Raw genomic sequence first — 13,411 nt, forward strand, 5'->3', positions numbered from 1 at the left:
GGGTGAAGGAGAATGGTATCTGGGTGAAGGAGAATGGTACCTGGGTGAAGGAGAATGGTATCTGGATGAAGGAGTATGGTATCTGGGTGAAGGACAATGGTATCTGGGTGAACGACAATGGTATCTGGGTGAAGGAGAATGGTATCTGGGTGAAGTAGATTGGTACCTGGGTGAAGGACAATGGTATCTGGGTGAAGGAGAATGGTATCTGACTGAAGGAGAATGGTACCTGGGGGAAGGTGAATGGTACCTGGGTGAAGGAGAATGGTACATGGGTGAAGGAGAATGGTGTCTGGGTGAAGGGGAATGGTACCTTTGTGAAGGAGAATGATATCTGGGTGAAGGAGAATGGTATCTGGGTGAAAGAGAATGGTACCCAGGTGAAGGAGAACGGTATTTGGGTGAAGGCGAATGGTACCTGGGTGAAGGAGAATGGTACCTGGGCGAAGGTGAATGGTACCTGGGTGAAGGAGAATGGTACATGGGTGAAGGAGAATGGTATCTTGGTGAAGGAGAATGGTGCCTGGGTGAAGGAGAATGGTATCTGGGTGAAGGAGAATGGTATCTGTGTGAAAGAGAATGGTACCCGGGTGAAGGAGAATAGTACCTGGGTGAAGGAGAGTGGTACCCGGGTGAAGGAGAATGGTATCTGGGTGAAGGAGAATGGTACCCGGGTGAAGGAGAATGGTATCTGGGTGAAGGAGAATGGTACCCGGGTGGAGGAGAATGGTATCTGTGTGAAGGAGAATGGTATCTGGGTGAAGGAGAATGGTATCTGGGTGAAGGAGAATGGTATCTGGGTGAAGGAGAATGGCATCTGGGTGAAGGTGAATGGCATCTGGGTGAAGGAGAATGGTATCTGGGTGAAGGAGAATGGTATCTGGGTGAAGGGGAATGGTATCTGGGTGAAGGAGAATGGTGTCTGGGTGAAGGAGAATGGTACCTGGGTGAAGGAGAATGGTATCTGGGTGAAAGAGAATGGTACCCGGGTGAAGGAGAACGGTATCTGGGTGAAGGAGAATGGTACCTAGGTGAAGGAGAATGGTACCTGGGCGAAGGTGAATGGTACCTGGGTGAAGGAGAATGGTATCTGGGTGAAGGCGAATGGTACCCAGGTGAACGAGAATGGTACCTGGGTGAAGGAAAATGGTATCTGGGTGAAGGAGAATGGTACCCGGATGAAGGAGAATGGTATCTGGGTGAAGGAGAATGGTATCTGGGTGAAGGAGAATGGTACCTGTGTGAAGGAGAATGGTATCTGGGTGAAGGAGAATGGTACCCGGGTGAAGGAGAATGGTATCTGGGTGAAGGAGAATGGTACCTGGGTGAAGGAGAATGGTACCTGGGAGAAGGAAAATGGGACCCGGGTAAAGGAGAATGGTACCTGCGTGAAGGAGAATGGTACCTGGGTGAAGGAGAATGGTACCTGGGCGAAGGTGACTCGTACCTGGGTGAAGGAGAATGGTACCCAGGTGAAGGAGAATGGTACCTGGGTGAATGAGAATGGTATCTGGGTGAAGGAGAATGGTACCCGGATGAAGGAGAATGGTATCTGGGTGAAGGAGACTGGTGTCTGGGTAAAGGAGAATGGTATCTGGGTGAAGGAGAATGCTGCCTGAGTGAAGGAGAATGGTACCTGGGAGAAGGAAAATGGGACCCGGGTGAAGGAGAATGTTACCTGGGTGAAGGAGAATGGTACCCGGATGAAGGAGAATGGTACCTGGGTGAAGGAGGATGGTATCTGGGTGAAGGAGAATGGTACCTGGGTGAAGGAGAATGGTACCTGGGTGAAGGAGAATGGTACCCGGATGAAGGAGAATGGTACCCGGGTGAAGGAGAATGGTACCTGGGAGAATGAGAATGGTATCTGGGGGAAGGAGAATGGTATCTGGGTGAAGGAGAATGGTACCTGGGTGAAGGAGAATGGTACCCAGGTGAAGGAGAATGGTATCTGGGTGAAGGAGAATGGTACCTGCGTGAAGGAGAATGGTATCTGGGTGAAGGAGAATGGTACCCGGGTGAAGGAGAATGGTATCTGGGTGAAGGAGAATGGTACCCGGGTGGAGGAGAATGGTATCTGGGTGAAGGAGAATGGTATCTGGGTGAAGGAGAATGGTATCTGGGTGAAGGAGAATGGTATCTGGGTGAAGGAGAATGGTATCTGGGTGAAGGAGAATGGTACCAGGGTGAAGGAGAATGGTACCCGGGTGAAGGAGAATGGTATCAGGGTGAAGGAGAATGGTATCTGGGTCAAGGAGAATGGTACCTGGGTGAAGGAGAATGGTATCTGGGTGAAGGAGTATGGTATCTGGGTGAAGGACAATGGTATCTGGGTGAACGACAATGGTATCTGGGTGAAGGAGAATGGTATCTGGGTGAAGTAGATTGGTACCTGGGTGAAGGACAATGGTATCTGGGTGAAGGAGAATGGTATCTGACTGAAGGAGAATGGTACCTGGGCGAAGGTGAATGGTACCTGGGTGAAGGAGAATGGTACATGGGTGAAGGAGAATGGTATCTGGGTGAAGGAGAATGGTACCTTTGTGAAGGAGAATCATATCTGGGTGAAGGAGAATGGTACCTGGGTGAAGGAGAATGGTACCTGGGAGAAGGAAAATGGGACCCGGGTGAAGGAGAATGGTACCTGCGTGAAGGAGAATGGTACCTGGGTGAAGGAGAATGGTACCTGGGCGAAGGTGAATGGTACCTGGGTGAAGGAGAATGGTACCCATGTGAAGGACAATGGTATCTGGGTGAACGAGAATGGTATCTGGGTGAAGGAGAATGGTATCTGGGTGAAGTAGAATGGTACCTGGGTAAAGGACAATGGTATCTGGGTGAAGGATAATGGTATCTGGGAGAAGGAGAATGGTACCTGGGCGAAGGTGAATGGTACCTGGGTGAAGGAGAATGGTACATGGGTGAAGGAGAATGGTATCTGGGTGAAGGAGAATGGTACCTTTGTGAAGGAGAATGATATCTGGGTGAAGGAGAATGGTATGTGGGTGAAAGAGAATGGTACCCAGGTGAAGGAGAACGGTATTTGGGTGAAGGCGAATGGTACCGGGGTGAAGGAGAATGGTACCTGGGCGAAGGTGAATGGTACCTGGGTGAAGGAGAATGGTACATGGGTGAAGGAGAATGGTATCTGGGTGAAGGAGAATGGTGCCTGGGTGAAGGAGAATGGTATCTGGGTGAAGGAGAATGGTATCTGGGTGAAAGAGAATGGTACCCGGGTGAAGGAGAATAGTACCTGGGTGAAGGAGAGTGGTACCCAGGTGAAGGAGAATGGTATCTGGGTGAAGGAGAATGGTACCCAGGTGAAGGAGAATGGTACCTGGGTGAAGGAGAATGGTATCTGGGTGAAGGAGAATGGTACCCGGATGAAGGAGAATGGTATCTGGGTGAAGGAGAATGGTATCTGGGTGAAGGAGAATGGTATCTGCGTGAAGGAGAATGGTGCCTGGGTGAAGGAGAAAGGTACCTGGGAGAAGGAAAATGGGAACCGGGTGAAGGAGAATGGTACCTGGGTGAAGGAGAATGGTACCCGGATGAAGGAGAATGGTATCTGGGTGAAGGAGAATGGTACCTGGGTGAAGGAGAATGGTATCTGGGTGAAGGAGAATGGTATCTGGGTGAAGGAGAATGGTACCTGGGCAAAGGTGAATGGTACCTGGGTGAAGGAGAATGGTACATGGGTGAAGGAGAATGGTATCTGGGTGAAGGAGAATGGTACCTTTGTGAAGGAGAATGATATCTGGGTGAAGGAGAATGGTATCTGGGTGAAAGAGAATGGTACCCGGGTGAAGGAGAACGGTATTTGGGTGAAGGAGAATGGTACCTGGGTGAAGGAGAATGGTACCTGGGCGAAGGTGAATGGTACCTGGGTGAAGGAGAATGGTACACAGGTGAAGGAGAATGGTACCTGGGTGAAGGAGAATGGTATCTGGGTGAAGGAGAATGGTACCCGGATGAAGGAGAATGGTATCTGGGTGAAGGAGAATGGTACCTGGGTGAAGGAGGATGGTATCTGGGTGAAGGAGAATGGTACCTGGGTGAAGGAGAATGGTACCTGGGTGAAGGAGAATGGTACCCGGATGAAGGAGAATGGTACCCGGGTGAAGGAGAATGGTACCTGGGAGAATGAGAATGGTATCTGGGGGAAGGAGAATGGTATCTGGGTGAAGGAGAATGGTACCTGGGTGAAGGAGAATGGTACCCAGGTGAAGGAGAATGGTATCTGGGTGAAGGAGAATGGTACCTGGGTGAAGGAGAATGGTATCTGGGTGAAGGAGAATGGTACCCGGGTGAAGGAGAATGGTATCTGGGTGAAGGAGAATGGTGTCTGGGTGAAGGAGAATGGTACCTGGGTGAAGGAGAATGGTATCTGGGTGAAAGACAATGGTACCCGGGTGAAGGAGAACGGTATCTGGGTGAAGGAGAATGGTACCTAGGCGAAGGAGAATGGTACCTGGGCGAAGGTGAATGGTACCTGGGTGAAGGAGAATGGTATCTGGGTGAAGGCGAATGGTACCCAGGTGAACGAGAATGGTACCTGGGTGAAGGAAAATGGTATCTGGGTGAAGGAGAATGGTACCCGGATGAAGGAGAATGGTATCTGGGTGAAGGAGAATGGTATCTGGGTGAAGGAGAATGGTACCTGTGTGAAGGAGAATGGTATCTGGGTGAAGGAGAATGGTACCCGGGTGAAGGATAATGGTATCTGGGTGAAGGAGAATGGTACCTGGGTGAAGGAGAATGGTACCTGGGAGAAGGAAAATGGGACCCGGGTGAAGGAGAATGGTACCTGCGTGAAGGAGAATGGTACCTGGGTGAAGGAGAATGGTACCTGGGCGAAGGTGAATCGTACCTGGGTGAAGGAGAATGGTACCCAGGTGAAGGAGAATGGTACCTGGGTGAAGGAGAATGGTATCTGGGTGAAGGAGAATGGTACCCGGATGAAGGAGAATGGTATCTGGGTGAAGGAGACTGGTGTCTGGGTAAAGGAGAATGGTATCTGGGTGAAGGAGAATGCTGCCTGAGTGAAGGAGAATGGTACCTGGGAGAAGGAAAATGGGACCCGGGTGAAGGAGAATGTTACCTGGGTGAAGGAGAATGGTACCCGGATGAAGGAGAATGGTACCTGGGTGAAGGAGGATGGTATCTGGGTGAAGGAGAATGGTACCTGGGTGAAGGAGAATGGTACCTGGGTGAAGGAGAATGGTACCCGGATGAAGGAGAATGGTACCCGGGTGAAGGAGAATGGTACCTGGGAGAATGAGAATGGTATCTGGGGGAAGGAGAATGGTATCTGGGTGAAGGAGAATGGTACCTGGGTGAAGGAGAATGGTACCCAGGTGAAGGAGAATGGTATCTGGGTGAAGGAGAATGGTACCTGGGTGAAGGAGAATGGTATCTGGGTGAAGGAGAATGGTACCCGGGTGAAGGAGAATGGTATCTGGGTGAAGGAGAATGGTACCCGGGTGGAGGAGAATGGTATCTGGGTGAAGGAGAATGGTATCTGGGTGAAGGAGAATGGTATCTGGGTGAAGGAGAATGGTATCTGGGTGAAGGAGAATGGTATCTGGGTGAAGGAGAATGGTACCAGGGTGAAGGAGAATGGTACCCGGGTGAAGGAGAATGGTATCAGGGTGAAGGAGAATGGTATCTGGGTGAAGGAGAATGGTACCTGGGTGAAGGAGAATGGTATCTGGGTGAAGGAGTATGGTATCTGGGTGAAGGACAATGGTATCTGGGTGAACGACAATGGTATCTGGGTGAAGGAGAATGGTATCTGGGTGAAGTAGATTGGTACCTGGGTGAAGGACAATGGTATCTGGGTGAAGGAGAATGGTATCTGACTGAAGGAGAATGGTACCTGGGCGAAGGTGAATGGTACCTGGGTGAAGGAGAATGGTACATGGGTGAAGGAGAATGGTATCTGGGTGAAGGAGAATGGTACCTTTGTGAAGGAGAATCATATCTGGGTGAAGGAGAATGGTACCTGGGTGAAGGAGAATGGTACCTGGGAGAAGGAAAATGGGACCCGGGTGAAGGAGAATGGTACCTGCGTGAAGGAGAATGGTACCTGGGTGAAGGAGAATGGTACCTGGGCGAAGGTGAATGGTACCTGGGTGAAGGAGAATGGTACCCATGTGAAGGACAATGGTATCTGGGTGAACGAGAATGGTATCTGGGTGAAGGAGAATGGTATCTGGGTGAAGTAGAATGGTACCTGGGTAAAGGACAATGGTATCTGGGTGAAGGATAATGGTATCTGGGAGAAGGAGAATGGTACCTGGGCGAAGGTGAATGGTACCTGGGTGAAGGAGAATGGTACATGGGTGAAGGAGAATGGTATCTGGGTGAAGGAGAATGGTACCTTTGTGAAGGAGAATGATATCTGGGTGAAGGAGAATGGTATGTGGGTGAAAGAGAATGGTACCCAGGTGAAGGAGAACGGTATTTGGGTGAAGGCGAATGGTACCGGGGTGAAGGAGAATGGTACCTGGGCGAAGGTGAATGGTACCTGGGTGAAGGAGAATGGTACATGGGTGAAGGAGAATGGTATCTGGGTGAAGGAGAATGGTGCCTGGGTGAAGGAGAATGGTATCTGGGTGAAGGAGAATGGTATCTGGGTGAAAGAGAATGGTACCCGGGTGAAGGAGAATAGTACCTGGGTGAAGGAGAGTGGTACCCGGGTGAAGGAGAATGGTATCTGGGTGAAGGAGAATGGTACCCAGGTGAAGGAGAATGGTACCTGGGTGAAGGAGAATGGTATCTGGGTGAAGGAGAATGGTACCCGGATGAAGAAGAATGGTATCTGGGTGAAGGAGAATGGTATCTGGGTGAAGGAGAATGGTATCTGGGTGAAGGAGAATGGTGCCTGGGTGAAGGAGAAAGGTACCTGGGAGAAGGAAAATGGGAACCGGGTGAAGGAGAATGGTACCTCGGTGAAGGAGAATGGTACCCGGATGAAGGAGAATGGTATCTGTGTGAAGGAGAATGGTACCTGGGTGAAGGAGAATGGTATCTGGGTGAAGGAGAATGGTATCTGGGTGAAGGAGAATGGTACCTGGGCGAAGGGGAATGGTACCTGGGTGAAGGAGAATGGTACATGGGTGAAGGAGAATGGTATCTGGGTGAAGGAGAATGGTACCTTTGTGAAGGAGAATGATATCTGGGTGAAGGAGAATGGTATCTGGGTGAAAGAGAATGGTACCCGGGTGAAGGAGAACGGTATCTGGGTGAAGGAGAATGGTACCTGGGCGAAGGTGAATGGTACCTGGGTGAAGGAGAATGGTACCCAGGTGAAGGAGAATGGTACCTGGGTGAAGGAGAATGGTATCTGGGTGAAGGAGAATGGTACCCGGATGAAGGAGAATGGTATCTGGGTGAAGGAGAATGGTACCTGGGTGAAGGAGGATGGTATCTGGGTGAAGGAGAATTGTACCTGGGTGAAGGAGAATGGTACCTGGGTGAAGGAGAATGGTACCCGGATGAAGGAGAATGGTACCCGGGTGAAGGAGAATGGTACCTGGGAGAATGAGAATGGTATCTGGGGGAAGGAGAATGGTATCTGGGTGAAGGAGAATGGTACCTGGGTGAAGGAGAATGGTACCCAGGTGAAGGAGAATGGTATCTGGGTGAAGGAGAATGGTACCTGGGTGAAGGAGAATGGTATCTGGGTGAAGGAGAATGGTACCCGGGTGAAGGAGAATGGTATCTGGGTGAAGGAGAATGGTACCCGGGTGGAGAAGAATGGTATCTGGGTGAAGGAGAATGGTATCTGGGTGAAGGAGAATGGTATCTGGGTGAAGGAGAATGGTATCTGGGTGAAGGAGAATGGTATCTGGGTGAAGGAGAATGGTGCCAGGGTGAAGGAGAATGGTACCCGGGTGAAGGAGAATGGTATCAGGGTGAAGGAGAATGGTATCTGGGTGAAGGAGAATGGTACCTGGGTGAAGGAGAATGGTATCTGGGTGAAGGAGTATGGTATCTGGGTGAAGGACAATGGTATCTGGGTGAACGACAATGGTATCTGGGTGAAGGAGAATGGTATCTGGGTGAAGTAGATTGGTACCTGGGTGAAGGACAATGGTATCTGGGTGAAGGAGAATGGTATCTGACTGAAGGAGAATGGTACCTGGGCGAAGGTGAATGGTACCTGGGTGAAGGAGAATGGTACATGGGTGAAGGAGAATGGTATCTGGGTGAAGGAGAATGGTACCTTTGTGAAGGAGAATCATATCTGGGTGAAGGAGAATGGTACCTGGGTGAAGGAGAATGGTACCTGGGAGAAGGAAAATGGGACCCGGGTGAAGGAGAATGGTACCTGCGTGAAGGAGAATGGTACCTGGGTGAAGGAGAATGGTACCTGGGCGAAGGTGAATGGTACCTGGGTGAAGGAGAATGGTACCCATGTGAAGGACAATGGTATCTGGGTGAACGAGAATGGTATCTGGGTGAAGGAGAATGGTATCTGGGTGAAGTAGAATGGTACCTGGGTAAAGGACAATGGTATCTGGGTGAAGGATAATGGTATCTGGGAGAAGGAGAATGGTACCTGGGCGAAGGTGAATGGTACCTGGGTGAAGGAGAATGGTACATGGGTGAAGGAGAATGGTATCTGGGTGAAGGAGAATGGTACCTTTGTGAAGGAGAATGATATCTGGGTGAAGGAGAATGGTATGTGGGTGAAAGAGAATGGTACCCAGGTGAAGGAGAACGGTATTTGGGTGAAGGCGAATGGTACCGGGGTGAAGGAGAATGGTACCTGGGCGAAGGTGAATGGTACCTGGGTGAAGGAGAATGGTACATGGGTGAAGGAGAATGGTATCTGGGTGAAGGAGAATGGTGCCTGGGTGAAGGAGAATGGTATCTGGGTGAAGGAGAATGGTATCTGGGTGAAAGAGAATGGTACCCGGGTGAAGGAGAATAGTACCTGGGTGAAGGAGAGTGGTACCCGGGTGAAGGAGAATGGTATCTGGGTGAAGGAGAATGGTACCCAGGTGAAGGAGAATGGTACCTGGGTGAAGGAGAATGGTATCTGGGTGAAGGAGAATGGTACCCGGATGAAGGAGAATGGTATCTGGGTGAAGGAGGATGGTATCTGGGTGAAGGAGAATGGTATCTGGGTGAAGGAGAATGGTGCCTGGGTGAAGGAGAAAGGTACCTGGGAGAAGGAAAATGGGAACCGGGTGAAGGAGAATGGTACCTAGGTGAAGGAGAATGGTACCCGGATGAAGGAGAATGGTATCTGTGTGAAGGAGAATGGTACCTGGGTGAAGGAGAATGGTATCTGGGTGAAGGAGAATGGTATCTGGGTGAAGGAGAATGGTACCTGGGCGAAGGTGAATGGTACCTGGGTGAAGGAGAATGGTACATGGGTGAAGGAGAATGGTATCTGGGTGAAGGAGAATGGTACCTTTGTGAAGGAGAATGATATCTGGGTGAAGGAGAATGGTATCTGGGTGAAAGAGAATGGTACCCGGGTGAAGGAGAACGGTATCTGGGTGAAGGAGAATGGTACCTGGGCGAAGGTGAATGGTACCTGGGTGAAGGAGAATGGTACCCAGGTGAAGGAGAATGGTACCTGGGTGAAGGAGAATGGTATCTGGGTGAAGGAGAATGGTACCCGGATGAAGGAGAATGGTATCTGGGTGAAGGAGAATGGTACCTGGGCGAAGGAGGATGGTATCTGGGTGAAGGAGAATGGTACCTGGGTGAAGGAGAATGGTACCTGGGTGAAGGAGAATGGTACCCGGATGAAGGAGAATGGTACCCGGGTGAAGGAGAATGGTACCTGGGAGAATGAGAATGGTATCTGGGGGAAGGAGAATGGTATCTGGGTGAAGGAGAATGGTACCTGGGTGAAGGAGAATGGTACCCAGGTGAAGGAGAATGGTATCTGGGTGAAGGAGAATGGTACCTGGGTGAAGGAGAATGGTATCTGGGTGAAGGAGAATGGTACCCGGGTGAAGGAGAATGGTATCTGGGTGAAGGAGAATGGTACCCGGGTGGAGAAGAATGGTATCTGGGTGAAGGAGAATGGTATCTGGGTGAAGGAGAATGGTATCTGGGTGAAGGAGAATGGTATCTGGGTGAAGGAGAATGGTACCAGGGTGAAGGAGAATGGTACCCGGGTGAAGGAGAATGGTATCAGGGTGAAGGAGAATGGTATCTGGGTGAAGGAGAATGGTACCTTGGTGAAGGAGAATGGTATCTGGGTGAAGGAGTATGGTATCTGGGTGAAGGACAATGGTATCTGGGTGAACGACAATGGTATCTGGGTGAAGGAGAATGGTATCTGGGTGAAGTAGATTGGTACCTGGGTGAAGGACAATGGTATCTGGGTGAAGGAGAATGGTATCTGACTGAAGGAGAATGGTACCTGGGCGAAGGTGAATGGTACCTGGGTGAAGGAGAATGGTACATGGGTGAAGGAGAATGGTATCTGGGTGAAGGAGAATGGTACCTTTGTGAAGGAGAATCATATCTGGGTGAAGGAGAATGGTACCTGGGTGAAGGAGAATGGTACCTGGGAGAAGGAAAATGGGACCCGGGTGAAGGAGAATGGTACCTGCGTGAAGGAGAATGGTACCTGGGTGAAGGAGAATGGTACCTGGGCGAAGGTGAATGGTACCTGGGTGAAGGAGAATGGTACCCATGTGAAGGACAATGGTATCTGGGTGAACGAGAATGGTATCTGGGTGAAGGAGAATGGTATCTGGGTGAAGTAGAATGGTACCTGGGTAAAGGACAATGGTATCTGGGTGAAGGATAATGGTATCTGGGAGAAGGAGAATGGTACCTGGGCGAAGGTGAATGGTACCTGGGTGAAGGAGAATGGTACATGGGTGAAGGAGAATGGTATCTGGGTGAAGGAGAATGGTACCTTTGTGAAGGAGAATGATATCTGGGTGAAGGAGAATGGTATGTGGGTGAAAGAGAATGGTACCCAGGTGAAGGAGAACGGTATTTGGGTGAAGGCGAATGGTACCGGGGTGAAGGAGAATGGTACCTGGGCGAAGGTGAATGGTACCTGGGTGAAGGAGAATGGTACATGGGTGAAGGAGAATGGTATCTGGGTGAAGGAGAATGGTGCCTGGGTGAAGGAGAATGGTATCTGGGTGAAGGAGAATGGTATCTGGGTGAAAGAGAATGGTACCCGGGTGAAGGAGAATAGTACCTGGGTGAAGGAGAGTGGTACCCGGGTGAAGGAGAATGGTATCTGGGTGAAGGAGAATGGTACCCAGGTGAAGGAGAATGGTACCTGGGTGAAGGAGAATGGTATCTGGGTGAAGGAGAATGGTACCCGGATGAAGGAGAATGGTATCTGGGTGAAGGAGAATGGTATCTGGGTGAAGGAGAATGGTATCTGGGTGAAGGAGAATGGTGCCTGGGTGAAGGAGAAAGGTACCTGTGAGAAGGAAAATGGGAACCGGGTGAAGGAGAATGGTACCTGGGTGAAGGAGAATGGTACCCGGATGAAGGAGAATGGTATCTGGGTGAAGGAGAATGGTACCTGGGTGAAGGAGAATGGTATCTGGGTGAAGGAGAATGGTATCTGGGTGAAGGAGAATGGTACCTGGGCGAAGGTGAATGGTACCTGGGTGAAGGAGAATGGTACATGGGTGAAGGAGAATGGTATCTGGGTGAAGGAGAATGGTACCTTTGTGAAGGAGAATGATATCTGGGTGAAGGCGAATGGTACCGGGGTGAAGGAGAATGGTACCTGGGCGAAGGTGAATGGTACCTGGGTGAAGGAGAATGGTACATGGGTGAAGGAGAATGGTATCTGGGTGAAGGAGAATGGTGCCTGGGTGAAGGAGAATGGTATCTGGGTGAAGGAGAATGGTATCTGGGTGAAAGAGAATGGTACCCGGGTGAAGGAGAATAGTACCTGGGTGAAGGAGAGTGGTACCCGGGTGAAGGAGAATGGTATCTGGGTGAAGGAGAATGGTACCCAGGTGAAGGAGAATGGTACCTGGGTGAAGGAGAATGGTATCTGGGTGAAGGAGAATGGTACCCGGATGAAGGAGAATGGTATCTGGGTGAAGGAGAATGGTATCTGGGTGAAGGAGAATGATATCTGGGTGAAGGAGAATGGTGCCTGGGTGAAGGAGAAAGGTACCTGTGAGAAGGAAAATGGGAACCGGGTGAAGGAGAATGGTACCTGGGTGAAGGAGAATGGTACCCGGATGAAGGAGAATGGTATCTGGGTGAAGGAGAATGGTACCTGGGTGAAGGAGAATGGTATCTGGGTGAAGGAGAATGGTATCTGGGTGAAGGAGAATGGTACCTGGGCGAAGGTGAATGGTACCTGGGTGAAGGAGAATGGTACATGGGTGAAGGAGAATGGTATCTGGGTGAAGGAGAATGGTACCTTTGTGAAGGAGAATGATATCTGGGTGAAGGAGAATGGTATCTGGGTGAAAGAGAATGGTACCCGGGTGAAGGAGAACGGTATTTGGGTGAAGGAGAATGGTACCTGGGTGAAGGAGAATGGTACCTGGGCGAAGGTGAATGGTACCTGGGTGAAGGAGAATGGTACCCAGGTGAAGGAGAATGGTACCAGGGTGAAGGAGAATGGTATCTGGGTGAAGGAGAATGGTACCCGGATGAAGGAGAATGGTATCTGGGTGAAGGAGAATGCTACCTGGGTGAAGGAGAATGGTATCTGGGTGAAGGAGAATGGTATCTGGGTGAAGGAGAATGGTACTCGGGTGAAGGAGAATGGTATTTCGGTGAAGGAGAATGGTACCCGGATGAAGGAGAATGGTACCTGGGTGAAGGAGAATGGTATCTGGGTGAAGGAGAATGGTCCTGGGTGAAGGAGAATGGTACCCGGATGAAGGAGAATGGTACCTGTGTGAAGGAGAATGGTATCTGGGTGAAGGAAAATGGTACCTGGGAGAATGAGAATGGTATCTGGGTGAAGGAGAATGGTATCTGAGTGAAGGAGAATGGTACCTGGGTGAAGGAGAATGGTACCCAGGTGAAGGAGAATGGTATCTCGCTGAAGGAGAATGGTACCCGGGTGAAGGAGAATGGTACCTGTGTGAAGGTGAATGGTATCTGGGTGAAGGAGAATGGTATGTGGGTGAAGGAGAATGGTACCCGGGTGAAGGAGAATGGTATCTGGGTGAAGGAGAATGGTACCCGGGTGAAGGAGAATGGTATTTGGGTGAAGGAGAATGGTACCTGGGTGAAGGAGAATGGTACCTGGGTGAAGAAGAATGGTATCTGGGTGAAGGAGAATGGTACCCGGGTGGAGGAGAATGGTATCTGGGTGAAGGAGAATGGTATCTGGGTGAAGGAGAATGGTATCTGGGTGAAGGAGAATGGTATCTGGGTGAAGGAGAATGGTACCAGGGTGAAGGAGAATGGTATCTGGGTGAAGGAGAAT

Source organism: Scyliorhinus torazame, chromosome 4 (assembly GCF_047496885.1).
Source record: "Scyliorhinus torazame isolate Kashiwa2021f chromosome 4, sScyTor2.1, whole genome shotgun sequence".
In the NCBI taxonomy this organism is placed as follows: Eukaryota; Metazoa; Chordata; class Chondrichthyes; order Carcharhiniformes; family Scyliorhinidae; genus Scyliorhinus; species Scyliorhinus torazame.